The sequence below is a fragment of the Podarcis liolepis genome (genome assembly GCF_965112155.1).
Source record: "Podarcis liolepis genome assembly, chromosome: 5".
NCBI lineage: Eukaryota > Metazoa > Chordata > Lepidosauria > Squamata > Lacertidae > Podarcis > Podarcis liolepis.
In genome coordinates, this window is record NC_139556.1 from 52,950,412 (window position 1) to 52,975,136 (window position 24,725).

Consider the following 24,725-nt stretch of genomic DNA (forward strand, 5'->3'; position numbering starts at 1 on the left):
CATAATTTTATATGTTTTTCCCCCTTTCAGCCAGACCTGCTACATTACACTAAGAAGGATGTTTTCAAACACAGTCATGTCTTGTCAACAAGAACCTTTCATCTCACTTATGTAGGACAAGCAATCTGAACTGACCTACTGCAAAACCTAGTTTTCTTGCAAGGCAGTGAAGGAATATAATCCTTCTACCATTTCAGAAACAGACTCAGACTAACTTCCAAGCTCATTTTCTTATACAGCAGTGAACACTATTAGTCCTCTGCTTTCCATTACAGTGGTACCTCGAGTTAAGAACTTAACTCGTTCTGGAGATCCGTTCTTAACCTGAGGTCCCACTTTAGCTAATGGGGCCTCCCGCTGCCAATGCGCCGCCACCACCCAATTTCTGTTCTCATCCTGAAGCAAAGTTCTTACCCTGAGGTACTATTTCTGGGTTAGCGGAGTCTGTAACCGGAAGCATCTGTAACCCGAGGTACCACTACATAAAGTTCAAAACCAGCTTTGATTCTCCTGGACCTACTTCTAGAAAAAGTTACTTTTTTGCAGCACAGATTGACTCATACTAATTCATACTTTTTTATAATTGCACACTGAGTATGTTTATTGATCCTGGTACTTATTTTTGAATGCATTTTCTCACACTTGCCTCATTATCGGCTTCTGCTCCGTATGATCAATTTGTCTCAAATCAGTCACTGAAAAATATTTGTTATTCATTAACATTATCCTTTTCAAATCACTTCCAACCTCATATGAGTTAGATCACAGTACAATCAAATGATTTTAGTAGGTCACTAAAAAAATTGGAGATTCAATAAATATCAATCTAATCCCATCCAGATAATCATTGTATTTTAAATTTAATGGGAACATTATACAAAGAAGCTGTTCTATGATTCCCTGAATTAGTGGTGAGACAAAGTCTCTGGTTTGTATTTTTTCTATCTTTGCTGATGCAAACAGTTATTTTTTTCAGCCTCTGCACCACATCTACAATATTTTATATTGACATTTTTAAATGTCACCAATCAGCTAAAAAATAATAAAAACCCCTAGGCAGTGCACAACGAGCAACAATAAATACAGGGCTCTATTTCAGCCAGAACTTACCAGAGTTCCAGCATGTCTCAGGTGAGTGCTATTGCCATTATAAGAGAACAAGGGAGGTGTTCATGGTGAGTTCCAGCACCACTTTTTCTAGAAAAATAGCACTGAATAAATATATAAAATAATTCTACCACCCAGTGGCACCAACTTGGCCCCCAGACCGTGGGCGCCCAGTGCATGTCACACCGCAACATCATGACCCCACATCAATGCGGGGTGCACACACATTCTGGAGACTGGGCCAGCACCTGCGCCTCTGCCATGGGGCCTCTTTTGGGGCCCACTGCAGCTGCGGAAGCACCCTAGACACATGTCCACAACCACAGCAGGCCTGAACACAGACCCCGCAGTGGAGGCGCAGACCCCGGCCCAGTTGCCACCAGAGCACCAGAGGTAAGGCAGTGATGGGCAGAGGGTGCCAGAGGCCAGGCACCCACAGCAGAACATTTGTGGGTGCCTGGGGCATAGTCACTCCATCCTCCCACCAATAATGCTACAAGAGGAAACTGGCTCCAGTTAATGTATTCCCACTGAAGCCAAGAGAGAATCCAAAAGGACCCCCTTACCATCATGTTCACCTCTTTTTTCCCACCACATCAGAGAAGATGACTTATAAGAGCGCTGCAGCCAATCACAGCACATCACCAGAAGCATACAAGATTTCATAGAATCATAGAACAGTAGCGTTGGAAGAATTCTCAGGGGTCATCGAGTCGAATTTCCCACCTTTTTTCCAACCATGGCCCCCTTCTGACCTTGTTTCCTTCCTGTGGCCCCTCATGGGCATAGCCGGGGGGCAGGGGGGCCCACCCTAATAAGTAAAAATCAAATACAAATCATTACAAATTTGAGGTTCTGTCCCCCCTAAAAAAGACCTACCCCCCAGCAAAAATCCTGGCTATACCCTTAACCCCCCCTGCTACCAGTAGAAAGATAGCTATTTTAATGTTTTGTTTACAAATTGAATATGTTTTATTTATAATTTTTATAATCTATACAAAATATAATTAGACAAAATGAAAGTAACATAATGAAATATTGTTGAAGCAGAAAAGCATATAATCATGGAGCTGGAAGGGACCCCAAGAGTCATATTTCTAGCACAACCGCCTACAACATAGGAAACTCAGCTAAAACATCTATGACAGATGGCCATCCAACCTCTAATTAGAAATCTCCAAGGAAGAAGAGTCCAGAACCTCTCGAAGGAGATCCATCTTTCATGTACAGTGGTACCTCGGGTAACAGACACTTCAGGTTACAAACGCTTCAGGTTACAGACTTCTCTAACCCAGAAATAGTTCCTCAGGTTAAGAACTTTGCCTCAGGATGAGAACAGAAATCGTGCTCTCTGGCGGCGCGGCGGCAGCGGGAGGCCCCATTAGCTAAAATGGTGCTTCAGGTTAAGAACAGCTTCCGGTTAAGAACGGACCTCCAGAACGAATTAAGTTCTTAACCTGAGGTACCATTGTATTATAAAAAGTAAGCAACACTCATTTGACCCAAGTTATTTGACACAAAGGGGGAAACATACAGATGCAATCCAAAAGGCGCTCAGGGAGTTCTGTATATATGGGTGAATTTTTAAAAGCAAGTGATCCTCACTGACCTGGTGCAGAAAGATTTTGTCATCTGGTGGAGCCCTGGCTGCCCCTAGATAAATCACTATAGCCCTACACACCCTTACCTGGGAGTAAGGCCTACTGAACTCAGTGTGGCTTTCTTCTCTGTAGACACCTAGTCAGCAGAACCAGGCGACCCCACTCGGCTAGGCGTCAGGGTGGATTTTCCCCGTGCCGTGCAGACCTGGGCCAATGCTGCCAACGGGCCCTGTGCCCTTCAGCTGGGAAACACTGATCTAGTCTAACCCCCTGCAATGCAGCTCATGACAAAATGCACGGCATGGGGCAATGTCACTTAGCTCCCAGGTTTAAGGAACTAGAAACACACAAGCCTGGACCTTTAGTAACGGTTAAGATTGGTGAAAGAGTACTTGGCGCATGTATCACACACAGGATTCTTACTGTGCTTTGTGCTTACCTTGACTGTGTGCACCTATTCCTAGCATTGAGAAATGGGATGTTATCAAATGCAGCTAAGCAGAGAAAACTATAGCTGAGGTGGCAACTTTAATTTTATTAACCTAGAAATGAACCTTTGAAGCCAGGCTGTGGAACAGTTGTAAAGCCTTTATCCTCTTTGAAAGTGTCAACAATAAGTGATTTTGCTACTTTTCAGTGCAAGACAGCAGATTATAAAAAGCAAAACCAATTACAAGCAAAGATTTGGAAGCAGAATTAATGCAGCGATATGCTGACGGCAGACTCCCTTATTTAAATATGAGGTGGTAGATTCCTCATCATGACAACTCCGGTTGTTGAAGGAATTGGGTAAGGAGACCGAGACGATATATGATAGCCATATTCAAATATCAAATATCACATGGAGCAAGCTTTCTTTCTTCTGTGCTTGAGATTAGGACCCAAACCAATTGATCAAGTTACAGGAAAGAAGATTCCAACTAAATATCAGCAAGAACATTCTGACAGTAAGTGCTGTTCAGCAGTGGAACAGACTCCCTTGAGAGGTGGTGGACTTTCCTTGGAAGTTTTTAAGCAGAGGTTGGGTAGCCATATATGATCTAGATGAGATTCCTGTATTGCAGGGGGCTGGACTATATGACCCTCAGGTTCCCTTCCAACTCTACAAATCTATGATTCTATAGTCATTTACCACTCCAAAATTAAAACTATAGTTGTGTATTAGTCATCGGATGAATGTAATCAAGAAAAACAGGGAAATAATTTTGGTAGAGCAGAGAAAGTAGTCCAGCACGTAGTCCAGCACAGTCTCCAAGGGCAGTCAGCAAATGCCCCCAAAATGTTCACAGATGGGGTCTTTGAGATGCCAACTACCCTATACTTTGATCCCCGCATAGAATAAATTGGCTGTATGGACTGTGCAGATTCTATTTTCAGTCATCCTCACTATCAGCCCCCCAACATACCCATCCACCATAAAATGTAACCTTATATAAAAATCCATCACCAAATCTTGTGACAATAAATACATTAAAATATGTTCTGTGCAAAAAACCAACAACCATACTTTATACATACTGCCAATACTTTATATATGCTGCCAAACAATTTCACAAGACTAACACACATTCCAGTATGTGAAAGAATTACTTATTCCTTTAAAGTATTTTAAAATTTTGTGCATTTTCCCAATAATTTTCAAGACAAATGAAAACTACTTTCATTTTCCAATAACACAGACTTGGATCCTAAGTTAAAATAACTTTAGAATGTTCTCCTCTTCTCTCCACTACTACCTGTGACAATCAGAAAGCCTCCCTGGAGAAGTATTTTGTGGGTGGGGCCTCCTGAATAATGTGGTATGAGGCTGCTAGGAGGAGAAGACATGAAATTCTCTTTCTGTGACCTGAACTGAAAGGTAAAAGGCAAGGTAATGGACCCCTGAGCAGTTAAGTCCAGTCAAAGGTGACTATGGGGTTGTGAAGGACATCTCGCTTTTCAGGCTGAGGGAGCTGGCATTTGTCCACATTCAAAACACTACCAAACCCTTTGTCACGTAAATACAAAACTGATAACATCGCAAACAACGTAACAGACTGTATGTAACTAAATAAATTATTTTTAAATGTGATTCAACATATTGTGTCAAAATATATTGTTCTATAGACCAACTTATCATATAAACGAAACATAATCTGAGAAATTAAAGTCCAGCAGATTGAACAGGAAATACAATCTATTCAGTTCTTATATTGGTAATATCCACGGTTTGGAATTCTTATTTCAATCTTGTAGTGTTCCATGTGAAGATAATTTTAAGAATTCTAGTGTTCCTTGTATGCAGGTATCAGACGAAAAATTTGGAAGAATGGCACATGCAGAAAATAAGATAAGGATTCCAGGATAATTCCTTGTAAAAGCATCTTCATGTGGAACACTACAAGATTGATATAAGAATTCCACACTGTGGATATTGTCCACAGACAGCTTTCCGAGCCATGTGGCTAGCATGGCTAAACTGCTTCTGGTGCAACGGAACACCATGATGGAAGCCAGAGCACACAGAAACACTGTTTACCTTCCCTCCGGAAGTACCTATTTATCTACTTGTACTGGTGTGCCTTCGAACTGCTAGGTTGGCAAAAGCTGGGACAGAGCAGTGGGAGCTCACCCTGTCACACGGATTCAAACCGCTGACCTTCTAATCGGCAAGCCCAAGAGGCTCGGCAGTTTAGGTCACAGCACCACCCACGTCCCACCTGAACTGAAGCAGGAGGGGTGAGGAGGCTGAACTACAGCAGGAGAAAAGGGTTCTCAGAGTGCTCCAAAAGTTTATTATAGTTATATATACCAGCGGGTCTACTCTGATCAGCATAGGAGCCAATTCCTAGGAGCTATGGAGGCTTCAGCCCCCACAATAAAATATTTGAGGGGCTAGTGCCCCTTAAAGTTGATGGGCATTCTGATTCAGATGATGTGTGTGCACTGCATCATGTGATCAATATTTTATTCAAGGTGGCACCCCTACTGAACAGTAAGCAGAATTTAGTTGGATTTTTTTGAAAGGGATGTTCAATCACATATACAGAATGGGTTGATCATGCACATGAAAACAGAGCCAGAATAGAGATGAAAATATATATCTTATTTTGAAGTGAAGTACATAGGGCTGGTTTTTGGCTTGATCATTATTGTATTATCTCAGAGTATGCCAGCTTGCCAGCTGCCATTACAGAATACCATGCAGGAACAGACCACATGTATCTGAACCGATGCTTGGCATCGGTAATTGACTAGATGAGAGCAAACAAATTGAAGCTTAATATTAGCACTGTGTCAAATAATTCGCTGTCTGTTTTTCAGCAGGTGGGGTGAAATGGCCACTGAAAAGGAAAAGAACTTCAACAAAAATTTCTATGGACGGGGTCTTAGTTTTATTCTACAGCATCTTCAAAATGGCCTCCACTCACAAAAGTACAGGGCTCTTCATACACAGGCTCTCCTGCCTGCAGCATTTCCTAGAATGCCTGTAGGACCTCACAACATCAATGTGCATTCTATATAGTGCCGCAGGCAAGAAGACCTGTATGTCAAGAGTCCCATATTTCTGGGGGGAGGGGGGCTTTTGAATATGTAGCAGAACAAAAATAAAGACACACACCTCTTGACAACCTCATACCATTAGAAAGGTAAGTGCAACCTCCTGCTCCCTCATTTCTCCACAATATACATTTCTTCTAAGCTGTACCTCTACCCTGGCAAAATAAGCAGGAAAAAATACTTTCTCTGAGACAGGTTTCAAAAAGTGTTTGGAAATTATACCTTTTCAATAGTAGTCCAACAAGATTAGACCATGTGACCTCACAAGTATGGTGATTGCACTGGCTTCCAGTTACCAGTAGTTTTCATACGCAGTTTGAAGTACTGATTATGCCCTTAAAGGCCCTAAATGGCTTGGGTCCATTGGGGGAAGGGATTGTTTCTGCATCTGACTAATATCGAAAGTGTATTTGACAAGGATGTGGTAGAGAGCTTTCCCAGTGGCTCTGCGCAAGCGTGAGAACTCCTTTCCTAGGGAGGAACATCAAGTTGTTTTTCTTATAGCCTTTGTCCAAGAGGAAAACACTTTGTTCGTTAGACAAGGTTTAGACCTGCTGTTGGCTTGTAGTTTTAGTTTGGCAATTTTTTACCTGCTCTTTTAGCATATTCTGTGTGTGCACTTTACTCTATTGCATTCTTATATTTTATTGTTGTTGGGTGCACAGTTGAAAAAGAGTAAATATACACTCTCCTGCAGAAGTCAGTGTACAACAGGTTTTTAAGAAATGCCAGAACCAGAAACCATCAAACGTCATAATATGAACCACAGTAACTGACTGTATGCTAAAAGCTATCCAGAAACATCCACCAATACTACCTGCATCCACTTATTTTGTCTGGAAAAGAAATTCTTTGTGCTTTATTTTTGAACTGCATTGGTAAGAATTTGCTTTCGCCTACAAACAGATTACTAAGTGAAGTATTAAAATGACTACATTTTACAACTTTTTTCTATAGACATTTTGGTTGAAGGCTGCATGGCACTTAGCTATGACATTAAGTTTATATTGTGCTATAAATGAACCATTAACATTCAAAGATTTAAAAATGGTGAATGTACTAATATACCACCAGCTGCTAAAATATTCTGTTACACACACAGCAAGGTATGTTTTGTTTCTATGGTGCTAGAGTTTAGTACAGAAGTGGCAACTCCTGGAAACATTTATTAAATACAGAGGCTGAGAATGAAAGGATTTCTGCTACTGCCCTGAAGTACAAAATTCTACAGTACTGAATAACCTTAATGATATGTCAAACAGCAATTGCAAGTAATTTATTCACAAGGTTTTTATGAAAGTCATTACAGTTGCAGTATCATATCAGGTTATAATATTATTCATGGCTGTTGAGTAATCCATATGCTACTTTGTGACACATTTATTAACATAATTTTTTCTTGCACTGGAACTAACATTTTGTTCTTCTTAAGGCATGAGTGTAAAAGATGGAATTCTCTGTATTTAAAGCAATATATTCAGGAACACCTTCATAAGCAGAATGAAGAGCATCATTGTTCATTGCCACTACATGGGCCTAGCAATGATTCAGGGATGTATCCAACTAAGTCATACTCATACTCACTAAAATCAGTGGGCTTAAGTTATTCATGACTAACTTGTCCATCAATTTCAATGGGTCTACTTCAAGTATAACTCTGGCCATATGCAATGCATGAATATTAAGGCTGTAATTTACAAAGACAACAGCACTAAAAACCTGAGTGTTAAGTGTTCATTTTGCTATAACAATCATCTCCATACATAAATGATTGTTATCTTCAAAGCCCCCAAAAGAGCAATAGTATTTGCATTCAGCAAAGATCCTATCAGGGTAAGTGTTTGGGAGATAAAGTTATAATGTTATTCATATGGAGTCCATTAAGATCTTAGGATAAACGCTAGGCACAACTCAGGTTTTTTTCTGGAGTGTCATACTAGGATCCAAAGAATCATACAAATATTTTGCATACTTAAATAAATTTGGGCATAGGTTGCTCAAAATAGCCTCCCCAGCCTGCACTGCATGGCAAAAGTCTTTTGAAACTCATGGACCAAAGTTAGTCATGGCCATTGAAGTAAATTATAGTTGAATACAACCCAGTGTTAGCAGAATTTATGTGTTTTGCTGATTTTTAGGATACTTTGTATCAAACATCACTGTTCTGCTTCATCACAGATAATGCTTTGAATGGTGCTGATCTAACTAACAACAGAAGGTAACAAAAATTGAGAACCATCAAGTGAAAAAATAAAATATTGGGCTTATTATAAAAGACAACAGAGCTATGCTGTCTGACTCAAAATACACAGTGAGTCTAATGCAGGCATAGGCAAACTTGGCCCTCCAGATGTTTTCGGACTACAACTGACCACTGACCACTGGTCCTGTTAGCTAGGGATGATGGGAGTTGTAGTCCCAAAACATCTGGAGGGCCGAGTTTGCCTATCCCTGGTCTAAGGTAGCCTTCCTCAACCTGGTGTTATCTTAATATTGTTGGACTGTACAGTGGTGCCCCGCAAGATGAATGCCTCGCAAGACAAAAAACCCGCTAGACGAAAGGGTTTTCCGTTTTTCGATGCGCTTCGCAAGATGAATTTCCCTATGGGCTTGCTTCGCAAGACGAAAACGTCTTGCGAGTCTTGCGATTTTTTTCGCTTCCCCTCCTTTTCTAAGCCGCTAAGCTGCTAATAGCCTTTTAGCCGCTAAGCCGCTAAGCCTTTAATAGCCGCTAAACCGCTAATAGCGCTACTCCACTAACAGGGTTGCTTCACAAGACGAAAAAACCGCTAGACGACGAGACTCGCGGAACGGGTTATTTTCGTCTTGCGAGGCACCACTGTAACTCCTTTTACCATTGGCTAGGTTGCCTGGGGCTGATGGAAGTTGCAACAACATACGGACAGAGCCATGTTGAGAAAGGCTTTCATAGAACCATTATAATATAAAGGACCACACTATCCTTAAGACAATGCAAAGCAATTAATGCCAACCGTGCTAGAATCTAGTCTAGCGAAGTACTTTTTGATGAGAATTTGCCTCTTCCCCATAACCGTCAGTCACTCTTAACACAATTCAGGTGACTGAGTGCCTTTCACTTTGTAAGCAAAACTGTGAGATCTGTCAAATGGGCCAAGTAAGACATGATTGTTAAAAAGAAATCAAATAGGATCAAACAAGGAGTCAACACAAAGAAGGCCACTGCACCAGCTATTCACACTGGGAAGACAGTTCCTCAGTAGAATGCAGGGGGCGGTGGATGTAGGGGAGGTTCAGTTCAGAAATGTGGTGGCACAAAGGATTAAAACACTCTCCTCCCACAACACTTCTAACTCCCACAACACTTCTAACTCCCCCGCTAACAGCTAACAGCAGCAGCAGCATACAAGGATACATTATGTAAGTAACACTTTGTTTAGTTTGGCCCTGACAAAAATGCCTGACAGCATCTGGCATACATGATATAAAGGTGTCATTAAAAAGGGGGGGGTATTGAAGTGGGCTCGGAAATCCCCTAACAGTATATATAAGAAGCATTTTGAAACTGGAAACAAAATAGGTTGGGAAATATGCATTGAGTGATTTTTTAAAAACACACACAAACCTCTTCTCCCTGCACTTTAAGAGAAATATAAGACACAATAAGAAAAGAGACCTTTTCCCTTTCTCACTCTTCAAGATCCACCAGTTCCCCCTGGGTAGCAATAAAATTATACAGTATAGAGCTCACAAGCAGCCACAAACCCGAATCTTCTAGCACTATATGGTACAGCATGGGAAGGCTAGAGAGCGAGGAAAGACATTCCTTTCTCTTCCCTCCTCCTTAACTACCCTCCTCCCAAGGTCTGAGACCGGAATAGGAGCGCTCATCTTAGAGAATGATGATAACAGCAGCATTTTGCTGCTGATGCCACTTGTAAACTTTCTAGAAGCAAACAATGATTTCTGTCCAAGGATTAAAAACTCAAATTCTCTCAAAGATTGTGAAGGTTAATACTTTCCATCTGCATAATATAACAATATATAACTTTTAGCTATAATTTTAAAATAAAGAAGTGTGGCACGGCTACTTCAGCATCTCTTGCAGAATGGTATCACAGATTATAAAGGCTTATTGTTAATTCTGCTTCAGTGTTATAGAGAATGGTATGAAGCAACTATTTACAGAGGAATCTGAGAGCCAGTGTGGTGCAGTGGTTAAGAGCAGTGGACTGGTGAACTGGGTTCGATTCCCTGCTCCTCCACATGCAGCTGCTGGGTGACCTTGGGCTAGTCACACTTCTCTGAAGTCTCTCAGCCCCACTCACCTCACAGAGTGTTTGTTGTGGGAGAGGAAGGGAAGGAGAATGTTAGCCGCTTTGAGACTCCTTAGGGTAGTGATAAAGCGGGATATCAAATCCAAAAAAATAATTAGAAAATGCCTATGGCTTCTAGCTGTAAGCAAACTTTATGTTTTAGGAATTTATATGCAGCATAACCTACTCAATTGATCCCAGGGCAGTTTGCAAGATGTTAAAACACTAAGAAACAATAACATAAAAACAAAAAAAGCAATAATATGAACTCAAGGAAATGCAACTGCTACCTCATAGTGAACTCACAGTACTTCCAATAATTGACTTTTAAAAATCAATTTTAAAATGGGCATCAGAAATTACTCAACTCGGTACTATCAGGATGCTCCTTAACTTGAAATTTATTACAAAAGGAAAATGTCGAAGATTTAAAAAGATTACTGGTTCTGTGGCATCTCTCAAAAACTACAGATTTCTTAAGAATACTATACTAATACAATCATAATGCAGCAGAACACTAGGCAGATTTTCAGGTGTAATGAGGTTTGTTCATGAATGGTGATGGGCTATTAGGACAAGCTGCTGCAGTAGATATGGTAGGTTACATTGTGATACACCTGCTGAAGCATCACTTCAAGCTACCTGTTCAATGATATAATGAATATGTACATCACCTCCTAGATAAAAGTGTTAGAAATCGCTTTGCTTGCAGATTTTTCTTTAAAAGAAACATCTTTGTAACCATGGTTTTTACCTCTCTTTATTCCACCTTGCACAGTGCAGTACCACTACAGCTCATTGCCAGATTATAATGGCTCAATTGGAGGAACTGAACCAGGGCCATACCTGCAAAGGGCCCATTTGCCCTGCTGGCAGAAGCAACACATGACTAGGTTGGTTGGGAACCAGCACTGACAACATCATCAATGACAACAATGAGGTCAGAGCACACACACATACACACCCCACAGCTGCTTCTCATAATCATTAAGGACAAGACAGCAGGCATGGGGCACACACACACATGCACACCACACAGTCAGAAAGATGTTGCAGAGTGGGCAGAAGCAAATACAGGAGGAAGTGGCTACAGGCAGCAGTCATGCTCAAAAAGCATAGCGCACCAATGTTATGCTTTTGCTCTCACTGCTGCCTCAGTCTTGTGTATTGTTGTAGCTGCCTGTCATTGTGGACTTCACTGCCATGCTGGTAACCAGCTGGCCACCTCCACCTGGCATGTGAAAGTGGACCTCCCAGAGCAGCAGCAAAAAGAGGAGCAACTTGCTGCTGCTAGCATAGAGCTGCCACTGAAGGCAGAGGAAAGTGTGTGGAAGACGCTGGTCCATGCACTGTATGTACAGTAGGATACTTTGCTTAAATACTGCTAAGTGTGTGCATCTTTCCTCTGTGTCCACAGTATTTCATTCACTCTGCAAGACTGCTGCCTCTAAAATGCGCTGCTTTTGGTATGTTTTACTTGGAGTTAAACATTATTCATGAAATAAATTCGGCTTCCTGCTGGTGCTCACAAGGATATTATTTATTATTTCATGGTAAACCATAAAACAAAACTATAGAATTCAAAATACAAAACCAACCAGCAAATACAAGCCATAAAATCATCAAACATCATACAGCAGCAGCACTAAAATTCCCACTGCTTGTACTTTTAACTTGTTTTCTGCTGAGCTTGTTTGTGGAGCTGCACATGCTCTGAGTATTTCTTTGTAATCCATAAAAGCTTATTCCATAATAAATTTAATTCATTTCTAAGATACCACAATACTTATTTTGTGGTCTTATTTCATGCCTTTCTTGGGGGCATGGAGTCGCTTTTGGGTAACTACACTAGGGCTCCCAACAGACAATACCCTAAACAACTATACTAAAGAACACTTTTGCTGAAGAAATGGCATGAACACCCTATCCACAGTAAGTGCAAATGATCTTTCTCCCAATGTGGTAACAAGCATAAAATCCCCACAATTATAAAGTTCAACTGTAAATACCAGTAGATATTTATCAGTTAAAATCCAGATGATAGAAGCATAAGACCTAGGCCACATTATGGAATACAGCTTGAAGTGCCAACCTTCGTACAATATATGCTAGTCTGAATGAATATATGCTAGGCTACGACTCTGCTGAAGCTATGCAGATCTGGGCCTGGTCAGTGCCAGGATGGCCTTGGCTTTCATGATGGAAGGTAGAGGGGATAGAAATGTAAGAAAATAAAGAATGTGGGAAAACTGCATCAAAGCAGAGCTTAATTGGCATGGCTCCCATTGCCAATTTAATACCTTGTGTGGGTAATGTAACATTATTCTCCTTTGAGGTGTGTTGTTTTGAATGATATACGATAAATTTGTCACAATTTATGATTTCTCTTTTCAACATCCAATATTGGGCTTGTCAATAATTTGGTTCCTATGTAAAGAATATATGGTATTTACTTCTTGAGTAGCACTGGTAGCTTATCAACAAGATGGAAGATAAAACATAAGCCTGCAAGTTGCTCCTTGTTCATATAAATGTCAGTACAGTCTGTATAAGAATAATCTATTTCTTTAACAAAATTCAAAAGAGACCTGAGAAAGTATCTGGACTTAATTTTCAAATACTTTGGAAATATCAGAGATTGGAATGCAACAAACTAATGGCCTCCAGATTCTTTTTTGGTAGTTCATAGACAAAAGGTTGAGGTGGAGATATGGAATGCTGTTAGGAGAAGGATAGGAAGCAACTAAGGGAGGGAAATGTGTGAGAGAGATAATTTTAAATTTTTACATTTATGAAGTATTTCTGTAAACCATAACAATGCTTCAGTTTCTCTCTCTCTCTCTCTCTCTCTCTCTCTCTCTCTCTCTCTCTCACACACACACACACACACACACACACTGCTAGCAGCAGCACAGGCAGCCACACCCCTGCAGATATACCTAACAAGTTGGTTACTGCATACCCAAATAATATATCTTACATGACCAGGCAAATGTTGTACAGTAGTTCCAGTCTCCAGGGGACCACAATACTGCAAAGCTTACGTCTGCTGCCCAGAAGTATTTGATAGTGCATGATTCACAAGAATACTATGTGTTAGGATGCCTAATTCTCACCAATTCCCATCCTTGAATGCAGCTCCATCTGACACATGCCATGCCATTCTGGAGGGTCCCTTGCCATTCTTGAGAGGATTTACAGGGAACTACAGTGTGGAAGGGGTGCTAAGAAAGCCCCACTGCTTTAGAAAAATTACATTCACAGAACTCTGTATCCAAACTTATATTTTTAATGATATACTCATTGATGCAAATTCAACTGACAGTTTAAAATAAATTAGCCCTGCACATGCATACACTCACCAAATAAGTTAAGTGGTGCAATAACCTTTAAAAACACTACTTGCCTAGGTGGCCAGAGCTGTCAAAACTGAAAAAGTCAGTATTTTTATTATTATTATTATTAAGCATTATTATTATTAGAATTTGAATTAGAATTTATATATCACCCTATACCCACAGGTCTCAGGGCAGTTTACAGAATAATCAGGGCAATTTACAGGATAGCCCCTTCTTAAGCCATATTTGTATGTGTTGATCCAATCCAACATAGATCACAGCCTAGGAATTGAATGAAGGCGTAGGGGCTGTTTTTGTTTTACTGAGTTCTTAGATCTGAATAATATAGTTCACCCTGAAAGTCAAAAACTATTCATTTGAACTAACTGCAAATTTAATCTTGCTATTTTAGCAAGAGGTACTTGCTCCATAAAAGTCAGGTTTTGATTTATTTTCCTTAAGTAGGAAGTCAAGAATCTTGCAGAATCAAACGCTTTCATTGAGATACCTCAAAATTATAGATCTATGTAAATTACAGCTATAAATTACCATACAAATAGAAGAGCAACGTTTAGACTTATTTCATTCAGATTCAATGTTAAATCGCTATTTGTAACTTCTACTGCTAAATCTCATAATGGGGTAGCAAAACATCACATGATTCAATGCAAAAACGAATACATTTTCTTACTCTTTCTTTATAGAAATGGAAGTACACCCATACAATTTCTAGGTGACATGTTAGAAACCAAAAATAGATAACACTGGCATTAGCCATGAACTCACTTTAGTTAGAATGGGCACAGTTTCAAAGTAATTTGTCAAATTATTGCAGATTGCAACAGAAAGTACCATTTTGTCAATAAAAGAAAGTTGGAAGCGAACAACTGGAGCTCAAATTACAAGATAGAGACCAGAGGAGCCCCAGGCCCCTTACTTTTTGTGATGGCCCCCTTAGCAGTTTTTATTTTTTATTTTTACAGAAGGTACCAGGAGTGGGGCATGATTCAATTAAAGGCAGAAGTCATGGGACAAGATTCACAAATGACTCCCTACCTTTCTCCCCATAATTTGAATATTTCAGACCACCGAACAAAGACTTGGAAGCATATCTGATCAACAACATGCACCTTCATCACTAAGCCACACATCATTCCAGCAATAGTGACAGCTACCCAAATAGGCTGTTACATGCTAAGGCAATGTTAACACCATACATATGTAATATGTGTATACACAAAAGAGCAAATATCAAAAGGATTCCACACCCTAGGCTGCAAAGCCCACAGTCCAACCTAAAACACAGTGTGGGGCCTAACCAGCATTTTTTCCACATGAGCAGTGAAAACTGTGGAAAATAGGTAACATGAAAATGCTAAAACCAATAAATTATCTGATCAATAAATTATCTGATCTGTATAGAAGGAGAGAGAGAGAGATTATATATTGATTGAACAACAGATCAGCTGTTAAAAGCTGAAAGTGAACAGAATTCTTTTTTTCTATTGTTCTTTTCATTTTGGATATTAGCTAAAAAGAAAAGCTATTTAATTTTTGCTGCTTCAGAACGTAATAGGAAGAGGAGCTAGATTTGTGAGAATCAGTGTTCTACTTGTAAAATAATGATTGGTTTCATAGCAACCGACACATGCAAAACCTAGGTTCATAACTTCATTATATATTCAAGCAACAAAGCTCTGTCAGAAAAAAATCCCTATTGTAGCATCATAAAAAAGCCGAAACAGCAATTATTTATTTCCAAGATCTTGGATATTTTAAGGAAGCTTTCTAAAATAAAGTGTCTATGGGATGAAACAGATGTGTCAACTAGTGAATGGTGACTACATTAAACTTCACTGAGAGGTGCCTCCCAGCTGCAGGGCAAGTCCATTCATGTGGTATGGCTAGCTCAAGCAAGATTATACTCACTTTGCATGGCATTTCGATTCTAGTTTTAGATGGATTCCAATCTCAATAACCCACTTAGGGACATAAAGGACATGTCATAAAGCACATCAGATTATCCTGCCATAACATCAAATGGAAGGAAGGAAGGAAGGAAGGAAGGAAGGAAGGAAGGAAGGAAGGAAGGAAGGAAGGAAGGGCTAGCCACAGAGCTCTAATGCATGGGTAGGCAAACTAAGGCCCGGGGGCTGGATCTGGCCCAATCGCCTTCTAAATCCAGCCTGCGGACGGTCCAGGAATCAGCGTGTTTTTACATGAATAGAATGTGTCCTTTCATTTAAAATGCATCTCTGGATTATTTGTGGGGCCTGCGTGGCTGGTGTTTTTACATGAGTAGAATGTGTGCTTTTATTTAAAATGCACCTCTGGATTATTTGTGGGGCATAGAAATTCGTTCATTTTTCCCCCAAAAAATATATTTTTTTTATTTTTTAAATAATTTTTATTAACTGGCCAATCACATCAAATTAAATCATATCACATAAATTCCGAATTACAAAGCCGAATTTTAAATTTTGTTGGGGGGACCCATATTTCAAGATCCGAAGGGGGATTCTGATCATCTTCTTGCTGCTGCGTTAATGTCCCAATCAGTCCAAATCAGTCCAAACAAAGTTCATAGCTCTATCCCATCTTATCTTGCTGTTTCCACATCACATCTTGTTCATATATTTTATCTTTTTTCTTTATGATCTCTTCTGATAGTCTCCTTAAGCCGATAAACACCAATAGTAATAATAGTCCTGTGTGAATTTTCCGTTCTTCCAATCCTCAAATCGAGATGGTTTCCATATATCGTCTCCTTCATAGATAACATCACTCTTTCCATCATAGTCTTGTAAAGCTGTCGCTCTTAAGTCCCACTGAGGAGTTTAACCCACAATATATAAACAATTCTATTTCTCTCTTTCTCCTCCCAGACTCAAGACCTCCGACAGAACTTCCCAATATGGCGACGGCATTTTTAACTGCGTCATTCCCAAGCTCTTACACATTCCACGCTCTTTTTAAAACGTGCTTTGGTTCGAAAGTTTATCTCCACACAGCCTTAAATCCACAGCTTAAGTCCTTAAAACGACATTTCTGACTCATGAGGGGAGGGGATTCTTGTTTAATCACATAGGGAAAGAAGGAAGAGTTTTTTTTCCCTCCCCCATCAGTCATTTGCCGTACCTTGTCTTGGCGTATCTTCTCATGTTTTATTCATATCTTGTTTTGTCAGAGATCTCTTCTGTTAGCAGTCTTTACTCCCCCTTCTTTCTTGAAACATGTGCATTCCTTTCATCCAAATTGTTTCCTTTGAAGTTCTGCATCTAGTGGGGCGAATCAGGGACGGCGTTCAGGAGTGCCGAAATCCCACAGGAGGGCTTTGTGCCTAGTGCCCCCACCCCCACAAATTCGGGGGTGGTATAGGGCACAGCAGGCAAGGGCCGTCCCCCCCACAATCCTGGGGGGTTAAGGAGGCTAATTACCCCCATCATAGCCTCCAAATTACCTCGTGTGGGTCGGAGAGATGTTATTGTCAGCCATCTTCCAATGCGCCCCCTAGTGGCCTTTTTTCCAAAATATAGTCTGGCCCCCCACAAGGTCTGAGGGACAGTGAATTGGTCCCCTGCTGAAAAAGTTTGCTGACCCCTGCTCTAATGGCTTTCGAGAACACAGATTAGTCTCTCTTTTCTATTTGACCCGCATTCTTCATATGTTGCAAAAATATCGGTTGGAAATTAAGAACACCTGGGGCAAAGGCAATAAAAAAATTATTTTCAAATAAACTCTTGAATACATATTACAATTTTGCATGTGAGCATATGCTTATATCAACAGCACACAGAAGAGAGCCTTTCAGGAAAGCTTCATTTATTTATAAAAATATCTGTATACTGCACTTCATTTTAAAAAATCAAAGCAGACTGCAACCATTATAATGCAATAAAAACCACACAAAAAATAAAACAGATTACAAGATGACTATTATGGAAAATGTTTTTCTTAATAACAAAAACCTTGTGCTTACAATGTTCAAGCTACTATAAAAGGTGCTAGCTTGCAGCATTCCAAATAAATCATATTTGAGATATGTTTTGTTACAGAAAAACCCTTAGCTAGATCTTTTGGACATGGTCTGCTAATTGGGATAAGCAATGCTGCACAGATTTGCCCTAGTAAGAGGTTTAGGAACTGGTAAACATCTGCTTGTTTTCTTAACATTAGCATCTGCATGAACTGTACACAAGTATCTCTTACTCCCTGTGAGACATTCATAATGCTACTTCTATCATGGTCCTCCAGCATACAACTTATTTTGGGACACACACACAGTCTAAGTCGTATAGTATCTCAAACAGTAGAAAAGGGAATTGCAAATATGTTTAAAAACAAGACAAAACACACACCTAAGGTAGAGACCTTTTCAACCAGCTGGAAACGCTTGTCACTTATGTTAATACATGTCATTTTATCATGCCTCTGGTTATGCTGTAAATGCAAGTCAGGAAGACAGAAACGGAAGGAGCTGAAAAGAGGAACTAATGTACCTAAGGTAAACTCATCTTTTCTTAAAAAAAACACACACAGGGACCTTCATGGGGAGGGGAGAGGGACACTATTACAAATTTATTATACTGTGATAAAGCCTGTACTCAAGCCTTATTGGCTCCTGTATTTGCTCTCTTCTCTGAGGCTAGTCACTATATTACCTTTTCCTGGTTACATTTCTATTTCCTGACAGCAGACTTTGGGCTAATCTATACATGTACCTAGACAAGGAGGTACAATGTACTGTGCCATTTTAAAGGAGGTACAGTGTACTGTGCCTTTTTGCTCTTGCTGGCACTTAAAAAAACACCTCACTGCAAACAGGAATCTAGCAGAGCTGGCTGGTCTAGAACTCTCCCATGATACTCTTCCATCTAGTCCAAACCCCTGCAATGCAGGAATCTTTTGTCCAATATGGGGCTTTAACCCATGATTTTGAGATGAAGAGTCTCATGTGGGCTATGATACATGGGATATGATATGATTATAATGCTTATGCTACAAATGTAGCATAAATAGACACACAGATATATATAGTACACAACCAAACTGAACAATTTCCATGTAAATCACAGTAACTAAAAATAATGATATAATAATAATATTAACAACAACAACAACAACAACCCAACCCAACAATAACAGCCCAAGAGTCTGTTGACCAGCCTCAGCCCTGTCCCTTGGTCAGATGCCTCTATACAATCAGCTTACAGTGGTGCCCTGCAAGACGAATGCCTCGCAAGACGGAAAACTCGCTAGACGAAAGAGCTTTCCGTTTTGGAGGTGCTTCGCAAAACGAATTTCCTATGGGCTTGCTTCGCAAGACGACAATGTCTTGCGAGTTCCTGCTGGGTTTTTTTCCTCCCCCCCTTTTTCTAAGCCACTAAGCCGCTTATCAGCTGATCCGATCAGCAGATAAGCCGCTAAAAGCCTCTAATAGCGCTAATCCGCTAATCCTTCAATGGGCTTGCTTCGCAAGACGAAAAAACCGCTAGACGAAGAGAATCACAGAACGGATTCTTTTCGTCTTGTGAGGCACCACTGTATTGGATAAAACACACAATCATATAGGTACACATAGAGCCTCCTCAAAGATAGAGACCTTAAAGTGATACAAAGCAGAACCCTCTCAGTGTCTGACAGCTACCTTTCTCATACACATGATGGTTTTCCTGTAGCAATTTCTATTTTACTACATATATCCAGCCAGTTCCAAGAGTTTATTTTTATTTGACATGTTACCCTACTGCCTATCACAGCAGATTTATTCAATTTTTACAGAAGCTGTCTAGTACAGTGAATATAAACCTATCACAAAAAAATATAAATTATGAAGAAATACTGGAATTAAATGTATGTTTGAATTAAGGTTAAGAACTGTCTAAACAGCAACATTAGGAGCATTCAGGAGCATAAGTTATGACAGCTATCACTCCCTTTCAAAGAAGAATCAGGGGAAATATGGAATCGGGATTATAAGCAGAAGCCCAGGAACTCTTAGAAGTTTCCCACACGTGCTGTGGTGGGACTTGACACTCCAGTACATACAGTTTGTACATACAGCCCAGAGATCAGAGAAGTTTCCTCCCCTCCCCTGAGATTCTAGCCTTCAATATTTCTGTTCCTAGGACGGCGATTCCTGCCATCATCTATCTACCGTATTTTTCACTCCATAAGAGGCACCTAGTTTTTAGAGGGGAAATGTAAGCGGGGGGATTCTTTAAAGGGGGCGCTGAGCAGAGCCTGTATGCATCCGAGGCTCTGCTCAGCGCTCCCTTTCACGACCTGCGTGGAGCATGTGTGCGGCGCCTGCAGGCTTTTGCCCAAAAGCCACACATTGTATAGTGTATAAATACCAACAACCTGATATTTCAACAGGATCAGTTCTCAGTCTCAATTGTCATTCTTAGGACTAGCCAATTGGATAGGCATCCTTCTTCTTAGCTGTACACTACTATTCTCCTACAGCAGCGTATAGCTACATCTTACAGTCTTTTTAAAAACCACATAGGAGGAGCATGGGCGTCTCTCTGCAGTACATCTCCTGTCTTTATTTCTCCTGACACTTCAACAAATTTTCCACATTTCATCTATGTGAGCAAGATAACAAACAAAGTAGATAGTAAGCAACTGCAGACTTGAAACAATACTATGAATAAAATCTGGTGTCAGCATGCATTGGTTTCCACCCCCATCGTTCTACCCGGACACTGAGGTCCAGCACCGAGGGCCTTCTGGCGGTTCCCACACTTCGAGAAGCCAAGTTACAGGGAACCAGGCAGATGGCCTTCTCACCCTCCCACCAGATGTCAAAGAGAACAACAACTACTAACTGAAGGCTAGGGAAGCTTTTAATGTTTGATGTATTACAGTACAGTGTTGCCTCGCAAGACGAAATTAATTCGTTCCGCAAGTCTCTTCGTCTTGCGAGTTTTTCGTCTTGCGATGCACGGTTTCCCATAGGAATGCATTGAAAATCAATTAATGCGTTCCTAGGGAAACCGCCTTCAGACCAGGTCCGGGGACAGTCTGTCCCCGGACCTCTTCTGAAGGCTGGGGGGGGGACAAGGGCTTTTCTTCCCAACCCCAGCATTTTAAAAAACCCCGGGACAGCGGAGGACTTCTCCGCTGTCCGGGCGATCTTAAAATGCTGGCGGGCGGCATTTTAAAATCGCCCCGGGACAGCGGAGGACTTCTCCGCTGTCCGGGGCGATTTAAAAGCCCCTGGGAAGGCAGGCAGGGGGGACAAAGACTTTTGCCCCCCGCCAGCCTTCAGAAGAGGTCCTGGACCTCTTCTGAAGGCAGGCGGGGGGCGAAAGTCTTTGCTCCCCCCGCCTGCCTTCAAAAGCCCTCCGGGACAGGCAGGCAGAGGGGAGCAAAGACTTTCGCCCCCCGCCCGCCTTCAGAAGGTGTTCCCTCCCCCCTGCCCGGCTTCGGAGCACCGTTCCGAAGCCGGGCAGCGGCGGGAGGTGTTCCCTCCCCCCCGCCCGGCTTCGGAGCACCGTTCCAAAGCCGGGCGGCGGCGGGAGGTGTTCCCTCCCCCCCGCCCGGCTTCGGAGCACCGTTCCAAAGCCGGGCGGCGGCGGGAGGTGTTCCCTCCCCCCCGCCCGGCTTCGGAGCACCGTTCCGAAGCCAGGCGGCGGCGGGAGGTGTTCCCGCCCCGCCGCCCGGCTTCGGAGGAGCCTTGCGAAGCCCGGCGGCGGGTGGAGGTGTTCCCGCCCCACCGCCCGGCTTTGGAGGAGCCTTCCGAAGCCCGGCGGCGGCGGGAGGAGGTGTCCCCGCCCCGCCGCCAGGCTTCGGAGGAGGTCCGAGGACAGTGGGGAATACGCGCTGTGCTTCCCCGCTGTCCCTGAGATTTCCCTATGGGCTGTCGTCTTGCGAAGCAAGCCCTTTGGGAAATTCGTTTTGCGAAGCGCCTCCAAAACGGAAAACCCTTTCGTCTAGCGGGTTTTCCGTCTTGCGAGGCGTTCATCTTGCGGGGTACCACTGTATTTTAATATTTTTATTTGAAGCCGCCTAGAGTGGCTGGGGAAGCCCAGCCAAATGGGCGGGGTATAAATAATAAATTATTATTATAATTATTATAATTATTATTATAATTATTATAATAATTATTATTATTATTATTCTAGAAAGCTGCATCCCACCACCACACCCAAATATTTGCTGTTTCAGACTACCTTGCAAAACTACCTTCCAAAAAAAATAAAATAAAGGAATTTCTTCTGAATCAGATGTGTATACTACTTTGAATGCCCCCATGAAGAGAGAGTAGAACCATCCAGAAGAATGAAACATGAAACACAATATTATTTGCTAATCACTTCTAACACACACACACACACAAACAAACACACACACAATATATTTCACAACTGCTGTTTCTTACCTCACAAACTATACACTTGCAACAAAATTTGTCCAAGACAGATGTTTGCTTCCCAAATGGCTAATTCAGAGTGAGGGTCCATGATCAGCAACCAATTCTGACATTTGTTCATGTGAAAGCTGTTTTCCAGATCTAAACACATGTCACGACCACTCCCTTTGACAACTAACTAACTCTGTAATCACTTTGGAGGCTTCCATTGCAAATATTTTCAAGTATTATATCCCAGCGACTTGAAGAAGAGTGTGTGTGCATCTGTGTATCATGTTTTCAATGGACACAAAAGTTGCAGCAAATAGCCTGGCAACGGATGGTAAACAAAACAAAAAAATTCTCGCTGCCTTCTATCCATACTATAATTGCAGTTAAATTATGAACATACATTGGAAGAACTGTATATAAGAATACTTAGAAGCAGCCTTAGAAGCAGATAATAATGTTACCCTTAAGGAATTGGTTTGTGTGTGTGTTTTAAGAATCAGGGTGGGGGAATTATAAAAGTTACTTTTTAGTATTGACACATATTAACTGAAACAGCATCATTAAATGCATTCTCCAGATGCTGAGACAAATATATACCGTGTTTTTCTGTGTATAAGACGCCCCCTATTTCTTGCAGCATTTTGGGGGCTAAATGTTAAGCAGTCCCAGATTCTGTACATAGTTATAACAATATTTTAAATTAGAAATTAAGGCATTGATAAGATTAAAATACTATGCATATCAATTTTATATACTCATTCTTAAAGTGATCAGACTAGTAAAATAAAGGATACTAAGATTAACTGCTATGCATGTAATATTTCAAGACAGAATGAGATTAGGAAGTCTTATGTCTGTCGGCTTTGGTCTGCATAAACAAGCCTAACAAATGTGTTTTATAAAACATAGTGAGATTGGTCAATACACACACACACTTTAACAAGGAAAGTACTATAATAAACAAGTCTTTACTTTTTAATGAAAGCAGCCAATATTGTCAAATTGGCTTTGACCAATTTGATAATATTGATAATATTTGATAAGTTGCTAAAAACAGACAACTTATCCCAAATAAAAAACACTGTCATTCAAACTGTTCTCCAGACTGTGTTTCAGGATAAAATGACATCAAATAAAATTTGCAATACTTTTTTTTTAGTTATGCACCCTTTGGTTGTGTCTGTAGCCTGTAACCTAAGGTTTAGTAGTGTTTTGCAGAAGCTGTCAGTCAGAAGCAGCAAGCAGAAAGTAAGAATGCTCAGGAGCAGCACTCCGGACTGCAACATTTTGTTGCAGCTCCTTGTTATATATGTATATCTCCTTTGTTTTATATAAAACTCCAGAGATACAAACCAACCAGTAAAAGCAGGTTCAGCATAAGGCTGTCCAAGAGCTTAATCCTTTTATTTATTTATGGGCAGCCATAAAAATCAAACAACAACAAACTTGTACAGCTGTCCTCCATTTAGACCTTGAAACTCCTGGAACAGGAGGAAGTAAAATTGAGATGTAGTCCCAATGCTCCTGGCTTGTAGGAAGAAGTGCTTCATTGACCAGCATTAAATTGTGCTCTTATATATTACATCTCACCACATCACTACACAGCTGTGTATTAGTTCCTGATGAATCATCCATGAAAATTGAACCGTACACCCCTCAAGATCTTAAGGGAGAGGTGGACTAGCTTCAGATAGCAAAGTTCCATCCTCAGTGGGATTATCATTGTAGAAAAATAGGCTAGGCTAGGGTCTAAAGATTGGTTATATAAGGAAAATAATATGCTAAACACGTAATGTGTCTGTAAACGTTGTTTCTGCCCTCTGTAAATCCTGCACTTGAAGCAATATGCTTATAGGCATACAAGCCACACAGGAGGAGACACAGAATAAGTGAAAATGAGAACCACAAAGTTGGGAAGGGCCAGAAGGGAATATCCCATCCAGTCCCACACCTTGAACCACTCAGTTTGCCTCTCCATCATCACAGATCCACCACATACCCAGAATGAAATAAAGGGCTCTTGCAAGCCACTTACTGCTTAATACTGCATGCCTTCAAGTCATTGATTTTTCATCCGTCATTGGTATTTAGGACAAAAAAAGAAATTATACTACCATGAATGAAATATCACCTGATTTCTCCATTGGAAGAAACATGGCTAGAAACAAAGCATGACTGGAAATGTTACTTGAGGAATGTTAACTGACCTATTTTCCTCCCCTCAACTATTTCAGTTTGGCATCATAGGCTAGGAATGCTGTATGCAGTTTTAGTTGAGTGTAAATAAGACACAAAGGAGCTCCAGAAGCTCCAGGCAAGCATCCAGTATGTATTTTCTTATCTCTGCTGAGGGCATAAGTCTCAACAAGAAAAGTGATGTTTGGGCTAATGACACCATAATGTTCAGTTCAGGATACAATTCAATCTGTGAGCCTCTAATGATCCTTCATATTCTGCCTTTCTGGAACATATA

The 24,725-nt window shown here is 40.9% G+C and overlaps 1 protein-coding gene across 3 annotated transcripts in view; it reads right to left on the minus strand.

The window, feature by feature from the left end:
* ATRNL1 (attractin like 1) overlaps window positions 1-24,725 on the minus strand; it is a 494,510-nt gene that overhangs the window by 456,728 nt on the left and 13,057 nt on the right. The window lies entirely within an intron of this gene.